This window comes from Herpailurus yagouaroundi, unplaced genomic scaffold, assembly GCF_014898765.1.
Source record: "Herpailurus yagouaroundi ecotype Mexico unplaced genomic scaffold, PumYag 140, whole genome shotgun sequence".
Lineage (NCBI taxonomy): Eukaryota > Metazoa > Chordata > Mammalia > Carnivora > Felidae > Herpailurus > Herpailurus yagouaroundi.
The window spans coordinates 37287011-37309056 of record NW_024412395.1 but is presented as its reverse complement, the minus strand read 5'-3'; the positions used below and the strand labels follow the sequence as shown (position 1 = coordinate 37309056).

The 22046-nt window shown below is 35.9% G+C and overlaps 1 protein-coding gene across 3 annotated transcripts in view; it reads right to left on the bottom strand.

Annotated features, from left to right (window-relative positions):
- KCNJ3 (potassium inwardly rectifying channel subfamily J member 3) overlaps positions 1 to 22046 on the bottom strand; it is a 154308-nt gene that overhangs the window by 16177 nt on the left and 116085 nt on the right. The gene's annotated exons all lie outside the window — the stretch shown is intronic.

Sequence of the window (22046 nt, the reverse complement as noted above, 5' to 3'; positions counted from 1 at the left end):
ATACATATATATGTATATGTATACATATACATACATATACATATATACATATATACATATACATACATATATATATATCTCATTTATAAACAGAATTATTTACATCATATAAATAATGCTAAGAAAAAAATATATAGTAATGTCTAATATTCAAAGGCTTATTGATATTACAAACACTACAGCCAAGATCTAAACAAGAAAGAAAGAGAGAAAGAAGAAAAGGCAAGTTAATCCACTTGGAATACTGAAAATCAAGCTCTCTGGCCAGATGCCCACATAGGAATCATGAGATAGAGTTAATAATTGGTAAAGAAGACGCTTTCACTTGTGGCCATACATACCCACAGGTATCAGTTTTCATGGTATTCATAATCAGAAACTGCATTCCTATCATTTTTAATAACAATTTTAATAGACTTTGAATTAGTGATATTTATTCTCTGACATATCACTTTTTCACAACAAATAAAAAGAATTAAGAAATAATCTTAATCATGCAGTTGCATTCTCTGCCTAATAAACATTTCAGAAATTAACAAGGTAATAACTTCAGTGATTGACCTGAAAAATACATGAACTGTGTTATGATTAAATACATATTATATTATATTATATTATATTATATTATATTATATTATATGATTAAATATATATTTAATCATATATGTGTGTGTGTGTATATATATATATATATTATATGATTTAATCTCAGATATGAGACAGAGAAGTACCCAACTTACTTCTGAGATTGTTTCATTTATTAATTAAAAAATTCCATAGGAAAAAAATGGAAAAAAAATTTGTCTGCACTTAAGGGATGAGTCAAGAAAGAAATATTTAAAACCAAATAAAAAGGAAGAAAATTGAGAAACTGATTTTTTTTATGAAAAAAGGAAGCTGATTGGTGGAGTGGAGTGGGGAGAATGTTGTTTCAGACATGTTATTATGAAGTAATGTAGATAATTCGTAAGAATATCATCTAATAATTAATGGACCTATATTCTAGGGTCTATGTTAAAATATCTAAGTGAATTAGTTTATTCTCAAAATCCCTGTGGAGTAGTTACCATCTTCTTTTTCAGATGATTAACCTGTCCCTAAAAAATGGGGAAAAGGTATGAACAGACCCTTCATCAAAGAAGATATACAGGTGGTAACTGATCATATGAAAAGATGCTCCATATTACATGTCATTATATATTTGAAAATTTAAATAATAACGAGATACCACTACATATCTATTAAAAAGGACCAAAATAGGGAACACCAAAAACAGCAAATGCTGGTGAGGGTGCAGAAAAACAGGACTGCTCACTCGTTGCTGCTGGGAATGCAAAATAATACAGCCACTCTGGAAGACGGTTTGGCCGTTTCTTACAAAACTAAATATATTCTTACCATACGATTCAGCAATTGGGCTCTTTGGTATTTACCCAAATGAGCTGAAAATTTATGTCCACACAAAAATCTGCACACAAATGTTTATAGCAACTTTATTCATATTTGCCAAAAGTGGAAGCAACCAAAATGTCCTTTAATTGGTGAATGAATAAACAAACTGCTATATATGTATAAATAGAATATTATTCAATGATTTTAAAAAGTGGGCTATTAAGCCATGAAAAACACAAGTAACCATAAATGCATACTACTAAGTGAAAGAAGACAATCTGAAACACTACATACTGTATGATTCCAATTACATAACATTCTGGAAAAATTCAACTATGCAGACAGTAAAAAGATCAGTGATTACCAGGATTTGGGGATGAACAGGTGCCAGATTGAGGATTTTTAGGGCAGTGAAAATACTCTATATGATAACTGTAATAGTAGATACATGTCATTATGCATTTGTCAAAACTTAGAACGTACAACAGAGTGTGAACCCCGATGTAAACCATGGACTTAGATTCATAATGATGCGTCGATGTCTGATCATTGATTCTAACAAACGTAGCACACTGGGGCTCCATGTTAATGGTGAGTGAGGCTGGCAGCGGCTGGGCTGCAGGGCTGGGGGATGTATGGGAACTCTGTACTTGCTGCAGGATGTTACTGTGAGCCTAAAACTTTTCTAAAACATCAGGTCTACTGATAATAAGTAAATTAAAACAAAAAAGCCAGTACCTAAGAGGTTAAGTAACTTGCTCATGGCCTCCTGGCTTGTAAGAAATGGAGCCAGGTTCCTTCTGTTCTTGGAGTTAACTATTCTGCATCTCAAGAGCCCTCATCTACCCTCATGCTACATTTCAACCATTTCGCTATGCCATAAAGGTGGACCTCTATACCATGATGCATATGGTGGGAAAAAAAAAGAAAGACTACTAATGTATCAATTTGCCACCAAATCTGTCTTTTTCTCCAACAGGTTCTAAATTTTGATTATTATAATTTATGAAGTCATAAATAAAGAGGTTTTAATAACGTTTAAAATTTACTTAAAAAAATTGTTTTTGTGGTTGAAATGAGAAGTCACACAAACACCCTGTTTTGTTGTTTGCAAATTTCCATATTCCAAACACCCTGCTTACTGCATTAGAAAGTATCTAACCTATTCATATACATATAAGCAGGCGCATCTATTTTGCTATACCTATATTTTATCTCCACAAAATGAATGGAGGCAAGAAATAGGTCTGTTTTGTATGAAGTCTAAGCTAATTTCCAAAACCCACACCTAATGTCAAAGTTTCCAGGGGTGCCTGAGTGGCTCAGCTGGTTAGTGTCATGGCTCAGGTCGTGATCTTATGGTTCTTGAGATGGAGCCCCAAGTTTGGCTCTGTCCTGACAGTGTGGAGCCTGCTTGGGATTCTCTCTCCCTCTCTCTCTCTGTCCCTCTGCTGCTCGAGTGCTCCCACTCTCTCTCCCACCCTCTCTCCAAGCAAACAAACATAAACACCTTTAATGTAAACATTTCCAGAAAGATAAAATTACATAATTATTCTTTCAAAATATAAAGATTTCCCATTGTAATTTGAAACCATCATTACTGCTTATATGGTCTATGAGGGCTCCATTCTGTCTGATGCTGACAGCTCCAATGTTATTTTTTAGGCTGTTACCACGCTGTCTTAAATCCACTTCTTGCCTCAACAGTTTGCTTAATCTTTCTTGAGACATCAGTTCTTTTAAGTGCATATAAGATCTAATAAATTGTGGAAGAAGTAGAACTCACTCTAAAGGACTATCATGTAAGATCCAAGTCTAGCACTGTTGGTGAAATATGGTAGGATCTTAATGGAGAAATGTTACTATCGCCATAAAAGAAAGGGAAAAGTACACAGACTACATTTCAAGAGAAACACATTAAACATTCAAAAGTTCAAATGGCTAGAAGTGGGCTTAACATGATACTTACAAAGCTTACATTTCAGGGACTTTCACTAGCACAGGTCCTTTCCGTTTTCATAAATTTGATGTCAGAGTTTTGTATTCTTTTTTTTTTAATTTTTTTTAAGTTTATTTATTTTTGAGACAGACAGAGACACAGCATGAATGGGGGAGGGGCAGAAAGAGAGCGAGACACAGAATCGGAAGCAGGCTCCAGGCTCCGAGCCATCGGCCCAGAGCCCGACGCGGGGCTCGAACTCGTGGACCGCGAGATCGTGACCTGAGCTGAAGTCGGACGCTTAACCGACTGAGCCACCCAGGCGCCCCTGTATTCTTTTTATCTTAAAGAGAACCCCCCAAATTATGGAAGCACCCACCACTAGATAGATTTGCACCTGCAAAGTGCTGTAACATGTAATCAAAGTGGGGCTCAATGACTTAGACTGCATGCATCCTTAGAAAGATTTGCCAATCTTGATGATATTGTTTTATAATTCATCTGTCCTTAATATTTGTTAACTTTGGAAGGAAAGTACACATTCTGCATACCTTTTATAGGATTCCCTATTTCACCTCAAGTGTGTACTCACATCTCATCCATACAAATTGTTCACTGAACACTGTTCTTAACCTGACTTCATGCTCCCCAACCCCACAGCTGTGCAGGAACCAGCCTTCTACAGCATCTGGCAGACATCCTGACTATGGACTCTTCCTCATAATTTCCATTCCTGTCTTTTGTGGTGGACTTAATAAATGTTGCCTAGGATTACTATTACTATTATTAATATTTTAATATCTACTTTCTGAGACCAAGATCTTATTATGCAACACTATTTTTACAGTGAAAGGTTAAACTTTTCTATTTCCTTGGCATGCTGACAAACCTCTATTGGGTAAGGAGTATTTGGTGTGGTATACTGAGGGGAAATTGTACTTATCACCTGAAAACAATGCATCAGTCCACTCGCTGAGGGGTAATTGATGTGTTTTATCAAAGGCTGTGGCACAGCCTGCTAGTGTTTGGCAGAAATCATCTCGACTGCTCTATGGAGAAAATATCTGATCAGGGCAAGACTGAAGCAGCCAGACCAGTTGGGAAGCCCTGGTAAGGGACGATGGCCAAACAAATGGCTGTGGAGAAAGATCTAAAAGATACTTCAGAGGCAAATCGAACAAGACCTGACAACTGATTGGATGTAGGAGGTTACAAAGACTGGTCCAACAACTTCATATTGTTAGCATGATGAAAACGGACATGCCATGAAACTCTACTCGGACACATAAGAAAGAGAAGCTAAAAATAGTAAATCAAATCATACCCTTTTATTTTCTGAACTTTCTGATTAAATTTGTCTGACAGTTTTGTACCGTCATGCCTGCCAACTTATAGTCCTAGCAGCCAGTAGCATGAGAAAAATAACCATTTTCGTCTAATCATGTGCCATTAAACTAAGAACAATTACTTCCAACTAAACTGTCTCTCCATTCTGCTAGGCTCAAAGGATATGTTATGACCGAAATGTCACCTCAGATCTCCAGTTTCTATATCTGGCATTAATTTCATTAATTACAGCTTCATTGTTTTACTCCTGATCTGCTGACAGAGCATGGCTGGGTTTCAGCCAACTAATCAGATTAAATGCATTGTGTTTGAAATACATGATGTGCATCTTAATGAAACGGTTTTTCCTAGGCTCCTTTCTAAATAAATAGGTATCTATAATCTTACAGTGATTTGGTGATGTTAAAAAAATGTTTTTAACGGAAGCCTTTAACTTTCTTATAATCAACAGAAATCTGTCGGAGTAGAGCCATAACTCACTACTTCTTTTCCAGGAATATAAGAGCAAAATAGGCAAAGAAAATGTACTTTATTAACAGCTTTGATGAAATAAAGAATTATGTCTGTTGTAAACTGAATAACCTTATTGCCTGAATAGTGCAATTAAAGAAACACATAGTAATTTGAGTTAGAGAGGCCTTGGGAAACATAATCTAAAACACTAACTTGTATCAAAGAAAGAAAGTGAGGTACAAAAGAGTAGCCACCTTTACCTATTTTCATTTATTATAGCACAATTTGTCTTGAAGATGATGTCAACACTAGAAAGGGAAATGAGAACATGGACTCAATGACCAAATAATTTCAACACAATCTAAATCCTTCCTTTAAAATGAAAAAAAAAAAAAAAAAAAAAAAAAAAACAAACCCAACTTGTTATTTTGCCTAAATTACCCAGATTAATTCTCTGTATAGGTTCAGTCACATTCTTGAGGTGCCCCTTATTTTAATTAACAGCTCTAGCTGCTATTAGAACATATGAAGGGAGCAACCATCTGTCTCTTTCTCTACTGTCATTTCCAAATAATATTTGTGTTTTGGCTCTAGGTATACCTATTCTGAGGTCCTATCAGATCCTTTTAACTCCTAGTCAATTAGGGCGAGGAGGCAAATAAAGAACCAAGATAGTGTGGTGGATAAAAATACACTATTAAATAGAGGTTTTTTTTTTAAGTTTTTTACTTTAGACCTAAGTATTATATACATCTGTATATAAGATAGAATACCTGGAATAATAATTTTTTGATATAATGACTTGGTTTAAAAAATCTATTTCCACTCTTTGGTCTGAAAAACTCAAACTAAATATTCTACCCCTAAATCTATCTACCTAGCAATACAGAGCAAACTTCCTTGATTTTGAAAAAAAAAAAATATATATGTATGTGTATGTATGTGTATATATATATATACAGATATATATACACATATATATACACATACATATATATATATGAGATTCCACATGTCCAAAGGTATGGATAAGAAGAGAGTAGTAAGAAATTTTCGACCTGAAGAATCGCCACTCAAGAGAACAGCTCAGGTACAAAGCCTATGCCCAACTCTTGTGTTTCCTTTTCTTTCTTTTTTTTTTTTTTTTAATTTTTTATTTCTTTTTGAGACAGACAGAGACAGAGTGGGAGCAGGGGAGGGGCAGAGAGAGAGGGAGACAAAGAATCTGAAGTAGGTTCCAGGCTCTGAGCTGTCAGCACAGAGCCCAATGCGGGACTCGAACCTACAAACCGTGAAATCATGACCTGAGCTGAAGTCGGACGCTTAATCAACTGAGGCACCCAGGCACCCCCACTCTTGTATCTTCTACATTGGAACAGAATAACCTGGTTTTACCTGAGCTAAGCGTTCAAGTTTTAACTACTGTTCTTATTCCCATTTCATGTTGACATCTCTCAACCCTAATGGTACTAAATGAACTGATAACTTCAAATTCCCTGACCAGTCTTGACAAGTTATCACATAGAAATGCCAACACTCCTCACTCATCTGACAAATTGATAATCTTTAACATACTGGAAACTTCTAACTCAACCTTCCTCCCTCCCAGCATTTGGGAATCCACTCTTCCCTGCCTTGGCCGTCCTTGCATTTGGGAGGTGATCAAGACTGAGATCACTGAGGGTCCCAGTAAGGTATCTAAAGCTTTTAATTATCTATTCTAAATATTTGGGTAGACTGTCCAGTTGTCCAAATTTCAGGCACATAAGGTTTTCATATGATGGCTCTTATCAAAGAAATCTACACATCCAGTGATCTTGTGAAAGCTGTGGTATATAATTTTTAAATGGATAAATTTTTAATGGATAAATAGTAATGACTTCAAGTAGTGACTCATCATATTCTGGCTGTTTATTTAGTCTTCTAAAATTTAATTTGAGCATAACTAAATGTCAAACTTGTATCACCTATTTAATATGAAATTGATACAGTATGTAAATGCATTAAAATCATATTCTTGAATCTAAAGTATTATTAGACTATACTAACATACAACATGTTAATATGTGTATATATGTATATACATATTCTTATAGATGTAACATAAAACACCTGTGTATATACACACTAGTGAATATATTGCATCAGAAATAGCTAATATAATAAAATCCTAGTTAAGAATAAAATATTTTATTTATTTTTTTTTTAATTTTTTTTCAACGTTTTTTATTTATTTTTGGGACAGAGAGAGACAGAGCATGAACGGGGGAGGGGCAGAGAGAGAGGGAGACACAGAATCGGAAACAGGCTCCAGGCTCCGAGCCATCAGCCCAGAGCCCCACGCGGGGCTCGAACTCACGGACCGCGAGATCATGACCTGGCTGAAGTCGGACGCTTAACCGACTGCGCCACCCAGGTGCCCCAAGAATAAAATATTTTAAAGGCACGTGTTTAACTAAAATTGATAATTTTCTGAACATTTATAGAAAGAACCTTTATAAGTCTGTCTTTGATTTGTTTACCTCTCTCCATCCATCCTGTATTCTTCGAATCTCACTAACTTGTGAGATTCCTAGAGATTTAGAACCTGCTGTACATTGTGTCACAAGCAGGGTTATCATTGGAAAGAGGTAACAGTCTCTCTATACCTGCTAAGCAGAGACAGTCTCATTAACATGAGGGAGCCTGTTCAGTAAAACATTTGTTAAGCTGATTTAGTCAAAATACTTTTTAGAAGAATCAGTGGAAATTTCTAGGTAATAGCACTAAGCCACAGAATTGGTGATGGCTTTTATCAACACACATCAAAAGAAATGGGCACCTTTTGAGAACTTCTTGATTGAAACATTTAAAAAAAATTTGCAAACCGCCCCCCTCAAATTATTGCAAGCCTAAGCCTAGAACATTTTGCCTCCAAAAGTTAGATTTTCTCAACAAATCAGAGAGAATATAAATTAGATAAAAGATATGCTTCTGTCATACCAGCAGAATGGGAAAGTGAAGGCAGATTTATTTAGCTGGAAATGAATGAAGACTTTGATTGTCATCTTAGAGAACAGACAGCGCCAATAAGAAAGGGAAATGGGGATCTTGAAGGCTCAGATAAATAGCCACAGAAAGGAAATGGAGATATACACACTCTAACCTGCTTTTGAACATGAAACTGTATAAGATGCCTGGAGGCCCCAAAGCCATGTATGCTGGTTTTAAACATTAACTCCAAATATATGCAAATTTATAAAGTTTAAAATTCTGTTAAATGCAGTGTATATGCTTTAAATGAAAGCGAAATTGCAGAAAATAACCCCCTACACACACACACACACACACACACACACACACACACACACACACACAAATATATAGGTAGCTTTATTCAAAAAATAAAATGTTTGTGGTCAAAATACGCAGAACAGAACTGGTGCCCTCTGGATTCACTGTACAGCATTTTGCAGCATTTGGGACCGAGCTCATAATATCCTTGTCATAATCTCTTGTGAAGAATGAGAAACAATTATTCAAAAGTACCCACGTGTATTCATTTCTAGTTTGATATAAAATTAGCTTTAACATTATGTCTGGAAAGCAAATTTTAGTGACAATTCGTAACAAATTATCTGTGTGGAAATGGTAAAGGTTTTCCCACATTAAATTAGTGAAACTCCGTGAACGGACACTACAAATACCGATAACTTCGCTAAATTCCCTTTCATAGAAGTTAAAAGAAAATAAGGGTGAAAAAGCCCTTAAATACCTATAAATTTCTGAAAATTTTCAAATACAAAGGTTAAGATTTCAGAGAAAAAGCTGGTTGCTGGCCAAAATGCTATGTCGTCTAAACTGTTTCTTTATGGACATTCGGATATATCCCATTGGAAAAAGACTCTTTCCTATTCATCCGTGCTCCTTCTAATGATTAGTTAAGACTAATACATACCTGGCTCTCAATAAACAATTCATGAATCCTGAGTAGCAAGCTACCAAGTGACCCAGGATAACAAAGGGAGACAGAGCTTCAAATGGTCTCTTTTTCTCCAGCATTGTCCCTTCAAAGTCAAATATGTACTATATCTACCCTGTAAGAGTAATAAATAGGAGGGAAGTATTACTGAAGATTTTTCAACAAAACAAATGATGAGTTTAGGTTAGTTAATTTCACCATTAACCTTTGACTATCACTTCTATCCCAGCCCTGTGTTGTTGGTGAAGTGTAAATATACAATTAAGCCTGTTTACAACAGGTAATTACTAAAAAAAAAAAAAAAAAAAAAAAAAATTGCATGCGTCCTTAGGGCCCTGAGCCTTCATTCCTGAGATTAACTTCTCAAAATTGCTACTTGTCACTTAACATTTCTCCAAATATTTCAGGTATGTCATCAATACATTCATTCACATGTTTAGGTATTGGTTAGCAAAACAGGCTCATTCTCCACTCTAGTGGATATATGAGCCTAACAAAAAATAGGTTTTTAAACACAACATTTCACTGAAGTGTGATAAATTCCATTCCAGGCCCTTTGGGAACACAAAGCTGATGCATTCACCCTGATTATTTAGAGGTCAGGGAAAGTGAGGAACCTTCCCAAGGTAGATATGACAGGGAAGGATGATTACCAAAAAAAAAAAAAAAAAAAAAAAAGGTAAGTTGGAGGAAGACTGTTGCAGGCCAAGAGATCTGCATACCAGAATGCCCTGAGGAGAACCCAGAAAGCACCAGGAAACAAGTTATGGACAAAGAAAGCACAGACTGCTAAAAAAGAAGGGAAGGAAGAGACATCAACTAAGTAGACTGTAACCAGGTCACAGGGAACCATGAAGCCACAGTAACCAGACCCAACTTTAAGAGAAATACATCAAGCATCAAAGGATTTTAAATGTATCACATCTCTAGCAAGTGATCACTGCCCTTTCAGATTTGTGTTGTTTTCTCTTTCAAAGGTCTCCCTAATACAGACCACGTAGCACTGTCAGTACCAATTCCATTACGTGACTATCTTCCCATAGATAAGTTTTACACGTGTTTCACTACAACCCTTTTGAGAAGAACCCATTGTGGTCATTAGTTTCTAATAATTGCTTTGGCCTGCATCCCCTGAAAGGTTAGCTAGAAATGTGCTCTTGATATAAGGCAGTTTGTAGCTTATCTGTTATTGTTGTTGTGGCTTATTCTTTCCTTGTGGCTAGATTCTGCTTCTTGGTTTCCATACACGAAACTGTGTATTTATTTTTATGTCATATGATTCAAAAATACACACAGATTTCCTATTTTGCAAACGCATTTGCATTTTTCTCAACAGAAAGAACACCACTGCAAGTTAAGAGGTATGGCTTAAGCTTCTTACACATTGTTCACCAGTTTTATTTCAGCAGTAGACCCTCAATGAACACCAAAGTTTAAATTAATTTGAAAGGAATCAAATTTGGTACAGTAGGACATTAATGTGAATACTACAGTAACATAATCTAAAGTGTAGGACAATTTAAAGCCAGATAGACTTTTCCTACATTCACATCCCTTTAAAACCAAAGCAAAGCAAACATATTTATCATAACAAAACAGTGAGGAATGTATAGAATTATAGAATCACTATATTGTACACCTGAAACTAATATAACACTGCACGTTAACTATACTGGAATTAATTTTTTTTAAAAAAGCAAAGAAGACAAATATTGCCTAATAACAGATTTAACTTCAAGAAAGCAGCAGCTCTTCAATAATCCACTCATACATTCAAGAATTCCACTATGAGCACTTCCTTTATGCCAAACACTAAAAGGTAATGAGACCAGACATGAATAAATGACATAAAACTTCTAATTCCATGAAGATCACAGCCTTGTATAAAAGGCAAAATTATAAACAAATTCCTCACAAACAGCAATATGAATAAGACAAAAAATGTACATACAAATATTGAGTAACAGAAAAAGAACCAGTTAATATTGGGCATTACAGGTGAGATCAGGGACGCTACTCGAGTTAGGTACTATATGAGCTGATATACATCAACTTACATGATTGCTAAGAGCAAGAGAAGTCAAGGAATAGATACAAAGACTAATGAGGGCAGTAAGATTGGACAGGAGACTACATGTGAGAGATGTAGATATTAGGATCTATGAGATTACCATATGCTTTGTGCTTTAAAAATATTTAAGATTATATAAATAAAACCGGACATTATCACTGGACTTTGGTCATGGAATAGATGTGGGAAGAGAAAATGTGAGAAATTTCTATGGTATGTCAGCTGTCTTTATTTACCTTGGCCTTTTGTTTTCCTTCTATGGTCTACTTCTGTCTTAGCATTAACCACTCCTTGTTGTAAAGGATCACTATCCTTTCATCTTTGTGATCACTATCTTTTCATCTTTCAATTACTATTCATACGATTACATTAATATACAGTTGTCAATGGGTAAAATTCAACTTAATGTTGCATATGCATGATTGATACACCATACTTTTTGTTAGAGTTGTATCAATATTATTTTGCAATGTTAGTTTTAGTTATATCTTTTAAAACTCCAAGCTGTCTAAAAACAGATATAATGCTATCTTTTACTCCAGTAAAATAATATAATTCATGTTAGAAAAGAATTCCAAACTTCAATATTTCTACAAAATACCCAATGCCAAATTTAACTTAAAGCCTCAACTACAGCTTATTCAAGCTAAAAACATGCGTAATTATAGTACTACAAACGATCATTCTAGCTACTCCTACATCAGATTACTTTATCCTATTCTTTATTGGTACGCTGCACACTCAGATGCTGATAATTTTAGAAAATATAACCCTAACCCTAACCTACTTCATTTTAATAATTTGAGAAATTTAAATTGTTAACAATATTTTGTTAGCACATTAATAAAAATAAAGATTCATTTACTTGAAACAATTAGAACCTTACTCTTGTAATCTACTAGAGATGGCCTGTTCCCATTCAAGCACAGTGTCCATTATCACACCAAAAAGTTCAGAACCCATGCTACAGGAATTATGAACTATATAGGCTAAACTGATCATAGCTTTCTTGAAGCAAAGGCAAACTTAAAGAGATCTATTTTTCTGCATAATAATGAATGAGCAGGTTGTCATGGGTCCAACTTCTCTAGTATATGCCATACTCACTACTTCATTTTGCCATGACAGAAACTGAAAAAAATAAACATGTTTAAATGTTATCCTAGTTCAGCTAGAGCTACTGAGATATCCCAATGGTTCAAGATAAGGACGAGGCACACAGATTGGAGATGAAGACATTATGAATAGCTCTGGTCGTACTGTAGCTTAAAACTCACATAATAATAAAAAAAAAACACTAACAAGTGATATATGACTTTTTACACCTCATATATTTGAAAACCTGCTCAGTGTCATTGGCAAACATCTGTAGATACCGTATTTCAAACCTAAATACTTGAGTCGGAAAAATATTACAGTGCTACTTGTTTTTAATATTTTTGTGCAGAACATCACCATGAAGGCATGACAAGTACTCTAGGTAGTAAACAGTAACAGTGGCATGCTGAGGGACTCTGTAAAAATAAGTCCCCAAATAAGAAAGTAGCATGACTGCAGTCTTAGGGACACGTCTGCTGTCAGAGGCACATTTGTTTGAAAGAATTAGCATATTCTCTTTTCTTTTTTGGAAAGATTCTGGAGCTAGCATTCCCATTTATTCACTGTAGGCTTCTGAGGTAGGTTTTGCTTTCCTGAAACTGGAAAGCCATCCCAAGAAAGGTGCAAGCTACAATCATAAAATCTTGTTAAAGTTACCGTGCAGAAAATAATCTGCAGACAACATGATATCGAAGGGCTGGAGAAATTTTTTTATTCATTTAATCTGACATCATATATATAAATTTCCCCAATGCTTTTTTACCGAGGTATACTTGACATACAGTATTGGATTAGTTTCAAGTATATAACATAGTGATTTCATATTTGTATACATTGTGAAATGGTAACCACAACAGGTGCAATTACCATCTGTCATGATATAAAGTTATCGCTGTTATTGAATATGTCCTCCATGCTGCACATTACATTCTCATGACTTATTTTATATATATATATATATATATATATATATATATATATATTTTTTTTTTTTTTTTTTTTTTTTTTTTGAGAGAGAGAGAGAGAGAGTGTGTGTGAGTGGGGGAGAGGAGCAGAGGGAAAGAGAGAAGATCCTAAGCAGGCTCCACTCCCAGTGCGGGCTCAATCCCATGACCTGAGCCAAAATCAAGAGTTGGACACTCAACTGACGGAGTCACCCAGGTGCCTGGAAGAAGTGTGTACTTCTTAATCCCCTGTACTCATTCTCCTCCGGCCTCCCTCCCCTCTGGCAACCACCAATCTGCTCTCTGTATCTATGATTCTGGGTTTTGTTCTGTTTGCTTCGTTTTCTTTCTAGAATCCATATGTTAGTGAAATCATGTGGTGTTTGTCTTTGACTTCTTTCACTTAGTATAACATCCTCAGGGTCTATCCATGTTGTTGCAAATGACAAGATTTCATTCTTTTCTCTGGCTTGGTGGTGTTACATTGTGAGTATGTGTGTATATACAGACACCTAGGTTGTTTCCATATCTTGGTTACTGTGAACAATGCTGCAAGGAACATAGAGGTGCACATATCCTTTCGAATTAGTATGTTCATTTTCTTCTGATAAGTTGCTAGATCATAAGTAGTTCTATTTTTAATTTTTTGAGGATCTTCATGCTATTTTTCATAATGGCTGCAAAAATTTATATCCTCACCAGGACCCAAGGGTTCCCTTTTATCCACATCCTCACGAACACGTATATGTTGTCTTTTTGATAAAAGCTATTCTGCCATACGTAAGGTGATATATAGTGATATGTCACTATAGAGGAAAATATATTTTAATAAAATTTCCAGCCTCTAAACCTTTGAAGTAAATTATCTTCTAAAAGTTGATTGCCTAGTGTTCTGCCCAAGAAAATCATGCACTTCAAGGAAACAGTGTTCATGTTTTTGACTCTCAGTGCCCAGGCTACGAATTCTCAATACCAATTTCACACACATGTACAAAGGATCCTGGGATTTTTGAAGAATTGGCTCCTTCGAATCTCAGATAAGCAATGCACAAGATGAGATTCTGACATCCTGTTATGCTGAAAAACACGAAAACTGTCAAAGTCTAATGGGGTTGTGAGGAAATAACCAGGTAATGAGATAGGACTGATAAGAGATGGGGAATTTAAGCATGGAAAAGAATAATGAGTCCAATGACTAAAACACTGAATGTATACAAATCCGATAACCTATAGTGATACTTAAAAACATATCTATACATGTATAGATATAGACATTAAGAAAGAAAAAGTAGTCAAACAAACAAGATAAGAGAGAAAAATAAAATCTCTGGTTTCCATTGGAGGTAGCTGGAGCACCAACCCTTTATTTTAAAAATTAATAACTAAAGGGAGAAAATTAAATTTCAGGGGTGTTATAGACTGAATTGGGTTCCCTTAAAATTCACATGTTGAAGCCTTAACCCTCAGTACCTTAGAAGGTGACTATATTTGGTGACAGGTCTTTCAAAGAGGTAATTAAGGTTAAATGAGATCATAAGGCTGAAACCCTAAGACAATATGACTGGTGTTATTAGAAGAGGAAGAAAATCCAAAGATTCACAAGCAGAGAGAAAAGGTCACATGAGGACACAGTGAGAAAACTGCCATTTTCAAGTCAAGGAGAGAGACCTCAGGAGAAACCAAACCTGTTGACATCTTGATCTCTGGGTACCAGCCTCTAGAACGGAGACAAATTGCTGTCGTTAAGTCACCCAGTCTGCAGTAATTTGTTAGGACAGCCCAGTCCAACTAATACACAGGGTAATTAAGTAATTCTAGCTGTTAAGCACAAATTTTCCTTTACGGTGTGATCATAGATAATAAATTATAAAAGAAACGCTAAAGTTACAAGATCACCATTTTGAAATCCCAAATGAAATACATGGTTTAGGCAATGATTATCAATGGATATTAAAATCATAGCATGAAAAATTGACAGGAAACTTAACGACATAACCGCACTGTGACCACCTGCACCCCCTGATCTCTCTCCATCATTAAAATGGGACAAGTGTGTCCTCATGTGATACAACATTAAGTACACGGCACAGGCTTTGAAGTATTTTTGTCAAACAGATATACCTAAGTTGAATCAAGCCTTTTGATATGACTTCTCAGTTCTCAGGAAAAATACTGGATCCTGGTACATATTCAATAAACAGAATGAGGAAACAGTCAGACAAGTTCAGATTGCAGGACATTCTACCTATCAATTGTTTGGTTTTGTTTTTGTAACTTTATGATGATGAGCAATGTCGACTGTAAATTAAACACGGGGTCCTTTGAATCCTGAAATAAAAAGGACACCAGTAAAAAAAAAAAAAAAAAAAAAAAGAAACAAAAAAATGGGTAAAATTAAAGTATATAGTTCAGTTAATACTATTGTACCAATACTAATGTCTTCATTTTGATCATGGTTATACAAGATGTTAACCTTAAGAGAAAGTCAGTGAAAGCTTTTCTGCAACTCTCTGTATGCCTTTGGCACTGTTTCCGTAACTGAAATTATTTCAAGTTTAAAAGTATAAAAAAGAGAGAAATGCAAAAGCATACAGCATATCTGTTTCCTCATTTGAACACATCACTTGATAAGGGAACTTTTTTTAAGACAATCTAGGAAATTCTAACATGAATTTAGTATTAGATCCACTGTATTTTGTAGGCATGAAAAGGGTGCGACAGTTATAGAACACCTCCTTATTTTGAAACAACAACAACAACAACAACAACAACAACAACAAAACTCAGAAGTACTTAGTGATAAATCCCATGATACCAAGAATTCAACTTTAAGATTTTATGGGAAGGAAAAACAGAAAATGAAACATTGACTATTTTTCACTGGTATGGTTAAATCTGGGGAAGGTATATGGGAGTTCATTATAACATCCTTTTGACATGTGTGCTTGTTTGCAAACAATACAAAGCTACTAAAAAGTGTGTATTCCCTAACTTTTGCTCAGCTATCTAACTATAAGAGAGTTCCAGGCGTATTCTCAGTGTCTACCCACAGAGCTGATTGCTCTATGTTGCTGAGCACAATGATTATCCTGAGTGCTTGCTCTTGTGACGGCTGCTAGGATTCTCTGTGCCAGCTCTCGGGCCTGCAGGAGGATTTCACAGGACAAAGAAAGGTTTTGCAACTAAAAGCTCAAGTGCTATGGATTTCTGTTACATTTAGCACGCTACCGAATTCTAACAAGACAAACAAAATGTTAAATGCATCTGTCGTGCTTTGTCCACAATTATGATTTTCAGAAGTCTGAACATCCCACGCCTGGAATCACAGACTAATTAAAGAAGTACAGTTTCTTAAACATATACACACCTAGTAATTATTATTTAAAAAATAAAACAAAAAAACATGGGGTCCCTGGGTGGCTCAGTCCGTTAAGCGTCTGACTTCGGCTCAGGTCATGATCTTGGCAGTTCGTGGGTTCAAGCCCCGCACTGGGGTCTGTGCTGACAGCTCAGAGCCTGGAGCCTGCCTCGCATTCTGTGTCTCCTTCTCTCTCTGCCCCTCACCCACTCATGCTCTGTCTCTCTCTCTCAAAAATAATTATACATTAAAAAACAAAAAAGGAAAAACCAGCCCAGGTGTAAGTGGAGGATGGCAGTACAGCAATGTGGTTAAAATCAGGATTTTAGGGTCAGACGTTTACTAGTTACATGGTTTTCATTAGCTTCTCTAAGCTTCAGGTTCTGCATCTGATAAATGAAGATAATGACAGCATTTAGAATTGTAGGAAATAACCAAGATATCACATGTACAAGATTTAGCAAAATGTCTGATGCAAAATGATTGCTAAGTAACACAAGTAATAACAAGTAATAATGATGGTAACACAAGTAATAACAAGTAATAATGATGCTATATCAATTTTGTTCTCAAGACAGAAAAGTAGATGTTCCTGTTGGAATAACGCTGGCCATATGATAGGATATAGGTAGCTAAATTATGCCCACTTTACAAAAAAAAAAAAAAAGTATGTCATTTCACTCACTAGCCACCTCTGTGAGAAAATATTTTCAAAGTTAACTCTAATCCAAGACCCATGGTTCAGGGGCTTTGCAGAGACTGGAGAAAGATATGTTGTCCCTCATAACCTAGAGGAGCTCAAAGTCACATGGTATGATAAAAGCACTTTATTTCCTGACATCTGCTGTCTTAGTCTGCTTGGGTAGCCATAACAAAACACCACAGACGGAGTGGCCTAAAGAACAGAAATTTATTTTCTACTGTTTTGGAACCTGGAAGTCCTAGATTCAAGGTATCAGCTGATTCATTTCCTGGGGAGAGCTCTCTTCCTAGCTTGTAGACAGCTACCTTCTTTTTTTTTTTTTTTTTTTAAACTTTTAAGGTTTGTTTATTTTTGAGCGGGGGAGGGGGCAGAGAGAGAGGGAGGCAGAATCTGAAGCAGGCTCAGGCTCTGAGCTGTCAGCACAGAGCTCAATGCAGGGCTCAAACTCACGAGCTAGGAGATCATGACCTGAGTCTGTCAGATGTTTAACTAACTGAGCCACTGAGGCGCCCTGACAGCCACCTTCTTGATAAGGCCTCACATGGCTTTCCTCTAAGTGCACATGGGGAGAGAAAAAGATCTGCCTCACTTCCTCTTCTTATGAAGCCATAATCTTACTGGATTAGGGTGCTACCTTTATGACATCATTCAACCTTAATTACCTCCCAAAGGCCCTCTATCCAAAGATATTCACATTGGGGATTAGGTGTTCAACATATGAATTTGGAACAAGGCAGAGTAAGTCAGTGCACAGCACATGTCATGGAATTTTTGTGTTAACTCTCTCTTTACCACAAAGAGGTGGGGGGTGCAAACATCTCTGTATGATCAAGAGTGGCTCAGCATTTCCACATAAGGACATGGAGGCAATTATATAAAAATGATTATCTCAGTTTCTAATAGACACGAAATCAGGACATTTCTTAGTTGATGAATAAATATGACCTTGGTTGAACAAGTTTTTGCCATTCATAAGTCTTCTTATGGCCCACATTTTGAATCTCAATTGGTTAAATGTAAATCTTATTCGAGATGTGGGCTGAATACAAGGCACAGAAACAAATGGACAGTAAAACAAAGGTTAAAATAAGAGAATAGCATGAAATTAAAGGGGGGGAAGATGTGGCAGTTAGGAAGCACTTCCCAACAATGAAATCTATTAGAGCAGAAAAAGTTCTCCTGGGGGAAGTATCGAGGTCTTATGGACCAAGTCATTTCAAATAGACTAGACAAAATAATCAAAAATGGCATTAAGAGAGGAGTCCCTCAAGAGAAAGACGGGGGGTAGGAGGTTGATTAGATAATCTAATAGAGCTGTCTCATCTTTAAATTTCCTTGAGTCTAAAATTCTATGAGATTTTTAGACAGTTTGATCACCCAGTAGAGAGACTTTAATTTCATTTTTTATGACATATCAAATAGGTGAACAGCAGTGATCATTCAAGCTTGGCCTGGCTTGCTCTCTGGGGCTTGGATTTCTGGCACAGAACTGACTACAGCTCTAACATCAACCTCAATGAAACCAATAATTACTAAGTAATCCCTGTGCAGAATTTCCATCAGACATCTAAGGCTCACACCAGCACTGTTAATGTAGAATTATTGAAATTTAAATCAGAAGTGTTTATCCAACACAGTGATAGATAAAGTGATTTGAGACTGCTTATCATGATTAAGCCTGAAGATTACAGGTTATTATTAGGGTGCACAAGGAATATGAAATTAATGGGAGGAAAACCAAACATAGGTTCTTATTACCAGGGGAAAGAAAAAAAAGATTGTGTCTTGAATACAATTACTGCACTAAAATGGTTGTGGGATTCTCCTGTTTCCTCCCACGGATCACGTTTATAACCGAGGACTGCCATGGGTATGACACGATGCCTCAGGGCTGAATGACCAGCCAGCAGAACAAACACAAAGTCCTGAGCTGTCTAGAATCTCTCACGGGCTTTTATCTTTTAGGTGTGAAACTATTATGAGCGAGTAAAGGGCAATGAGAAGTTGCTGTAAGAATAAGAGGGCTGACTCTGAACTGCCCCTTTAATCCACATTTCTGAATATTCCTATGTAACCATTATTCACACTTAACATGAAAATATCATCCCTGAGAAACTGGTTTCTTTCCAAGACTTACATCAACTGAACGTTTAATGGTAAATGTTATTTACTAGAACATCTGCTGATGATCTAGAATTCTCTAATACTTTATAACCCAGAGTTGTAAAGGATGCTATGGACCGAGTGTGCCAATACATAATTATTCACATTTATTAAAAAGCATGTGTATAATGTATTATAGTTCATCGTTAGTTTCATTTATGATTCATTTTACATTTTCAACAGTTAGCATGTCCTTAATAACGTTAGTAGATGTGCTTTCCTCCCCAGAAAGAAAATGACCTCCTTCAGCTTAGGGATCTTTCATCCAAATATTACATTGTGTGATATATATACTGCAGGCACTACAAAACAGATGTTGTATGAAGGGAGAAAATTAACAACAATTCAAAACCCAAAACAAACTATGATTTTTTTTTTTTGTTTTCATCAGTGACAGCCATACCGTAGTGTGCAAATTTTTAAAAATCCACAGCTTTTGAAAAATATTGACCATGTCCCAGTAATCAATATTCCCTTTCATATAGTACTGTATGCAGTAATTTTTACTCACTTACTGCAGCTTTTTTTTTCAGCTTCTTTTTAAGAGATTCTTTTGTCTGATTCTGTTAACTAATTTTACTCCTTTTTATTTAAAAATATCCTGAATTTCTCATAAAGAATTCATTCATCGTTTCAATTATACTTTTGAGAAGCTACTATATGCCAGGAAAAAGAACATCCTCATGAAATTGACACTCTAATAGGAAAAGAGAAAAAAAGTAAACAATCGAATAACATCATGCCAGGCGTTGATATCCTCTCTGAAGAATGATTAAGCAGTGTGATCGAGAATGCACTCACATATTGGGCATCGACAAACACCTCTCTGTAGATGTGTAGCTAAAACGAGCAAAGGAAGCCGTGAAAATACTTGGCAAAATGGTTTCAGCAAAAGGACAGTAAATGCAAAGGCCCTGAGGTGGATGCAAACTTAGCAAGTATGAGTAAAAGTAGGAACATCACTTTGACTAACGGGCAAGGAGTGAGGCAGTGAATATTAAGAACTGAATCAGGGAGTCACTTAGCCCTTATAGACTGAAAGAAAGAGGCGCAGGGTATAAGGAAGACAAGAAGGGGATCTCTCCCTTGTCAAAATGCATGAGCACTTCATATGTGCCTATGCATAAGTACGCATAAAATCAACACCAGGTTGACTGAGATATTTTCCATCTATCCAGCTGATTCTTTCTGGTGAACACAGGCATTTACCATAAACCTATAAATAAATTACAAAGGAGAACACTGTTGAAAGCTGACTGTACAATCAATATTAATATCTAATGCAATTTTAAAAAGAAAAAAAGGGGAGGTAAAAATAAAGACCTGCATAAAATATGCAGAACCTGTTTTCCTTTTACCAGTTACTAACACTGACTGTTGAACATAGTTAGCTGTCGAGACTTTTTTTTTTTTTAATTTCTGAGTATTCTCTCTAGAGAATTAAGAACTGCATACATTCACCTTCTTAGGACGGAGTTACATTCAAAACATATGGTGAACAAGCTAAGAAGAGCCTCTTCCTTAAGGAGAAAAAAAAAAGATACAGAAAAATAATTTATACAGAAATATGGCTTTAAAGGAAATGTTTCTGTCGAACAGAAGTCAAATTAGGCTACTCTCTTCTCGTACGTGCCTGACTCTTGGGGGGCAGAGAAGCTACTCCTGCACATTCAACATGCCATAAATACACACGCCTTGCTTCTGGGTAAGTCACGGCGCCTGCTTTAACTGTCTTACCTATTTATGGCTGTGATCTTTTCCAGAATGGCTTTCTGGCTCTGAAACTATTTTGTGAAACAGTCTATCTTACAACAAATCCTCTTGTTTTCACTTTATTCTGAGGGTTTAACAAAGATTCTAAAACGTTCCTGGGTGGCCACCTTCCAAGATGATGCACATACCATCATTGATTATAAATTTTCATCTGAAGGCCTTGGAAGGCACTGCTACTCAGATAATTGTAAAAGGAAAAGACTAAAAAGTAAGCAAAAATAATTTTCATCAACTTAATATATTGAAGGATTTCCTCCCTTATTATACATTACTTTCATATTCTACAAATTCACTGTGACTTATAGCACTATTATACCAGGCACTGTATATTTGAAAACTTTGCTAGAAATTCATGGAATTACATTTGTCCCCTGGGAGTAGAGCTATGTCATCCTATGTAAAAAGTCAGATACTTAAGTATTAAACAAAAGAAATCATTACATTTGTTTATTTATTTATTTATTTACTTATTGTTTATTTATTTTTGAGAGACAGAGAGAGAGAGATAGAGCATGAGCAGAGGAGGGGCAGAGAAAAAGGGAGACACAGAATCTGATGAAGGTTCCAGACTCTGAGCTGTCAGCACAGAGCCCGATGTGGGGCTCGAACTCATGGACCATGAGATCATAACCTGAGTCAAAGTCGGACGCTTAACTGAGCCACCCAGGCACCCCTAACAAGAGAAATCATTAAATTTAATTTAAAAAGTCAAGCTGTGTCTTAAAAAAAAAAAAAAAAAGTGTACCGGGTGATAATCCTAACAAAAGTGTTGATGCATTAATGACAGGCCATGAGAGAATGTGATGAGACCAGAACTGGTAACAGAGTTTAGCTAACGTGACAT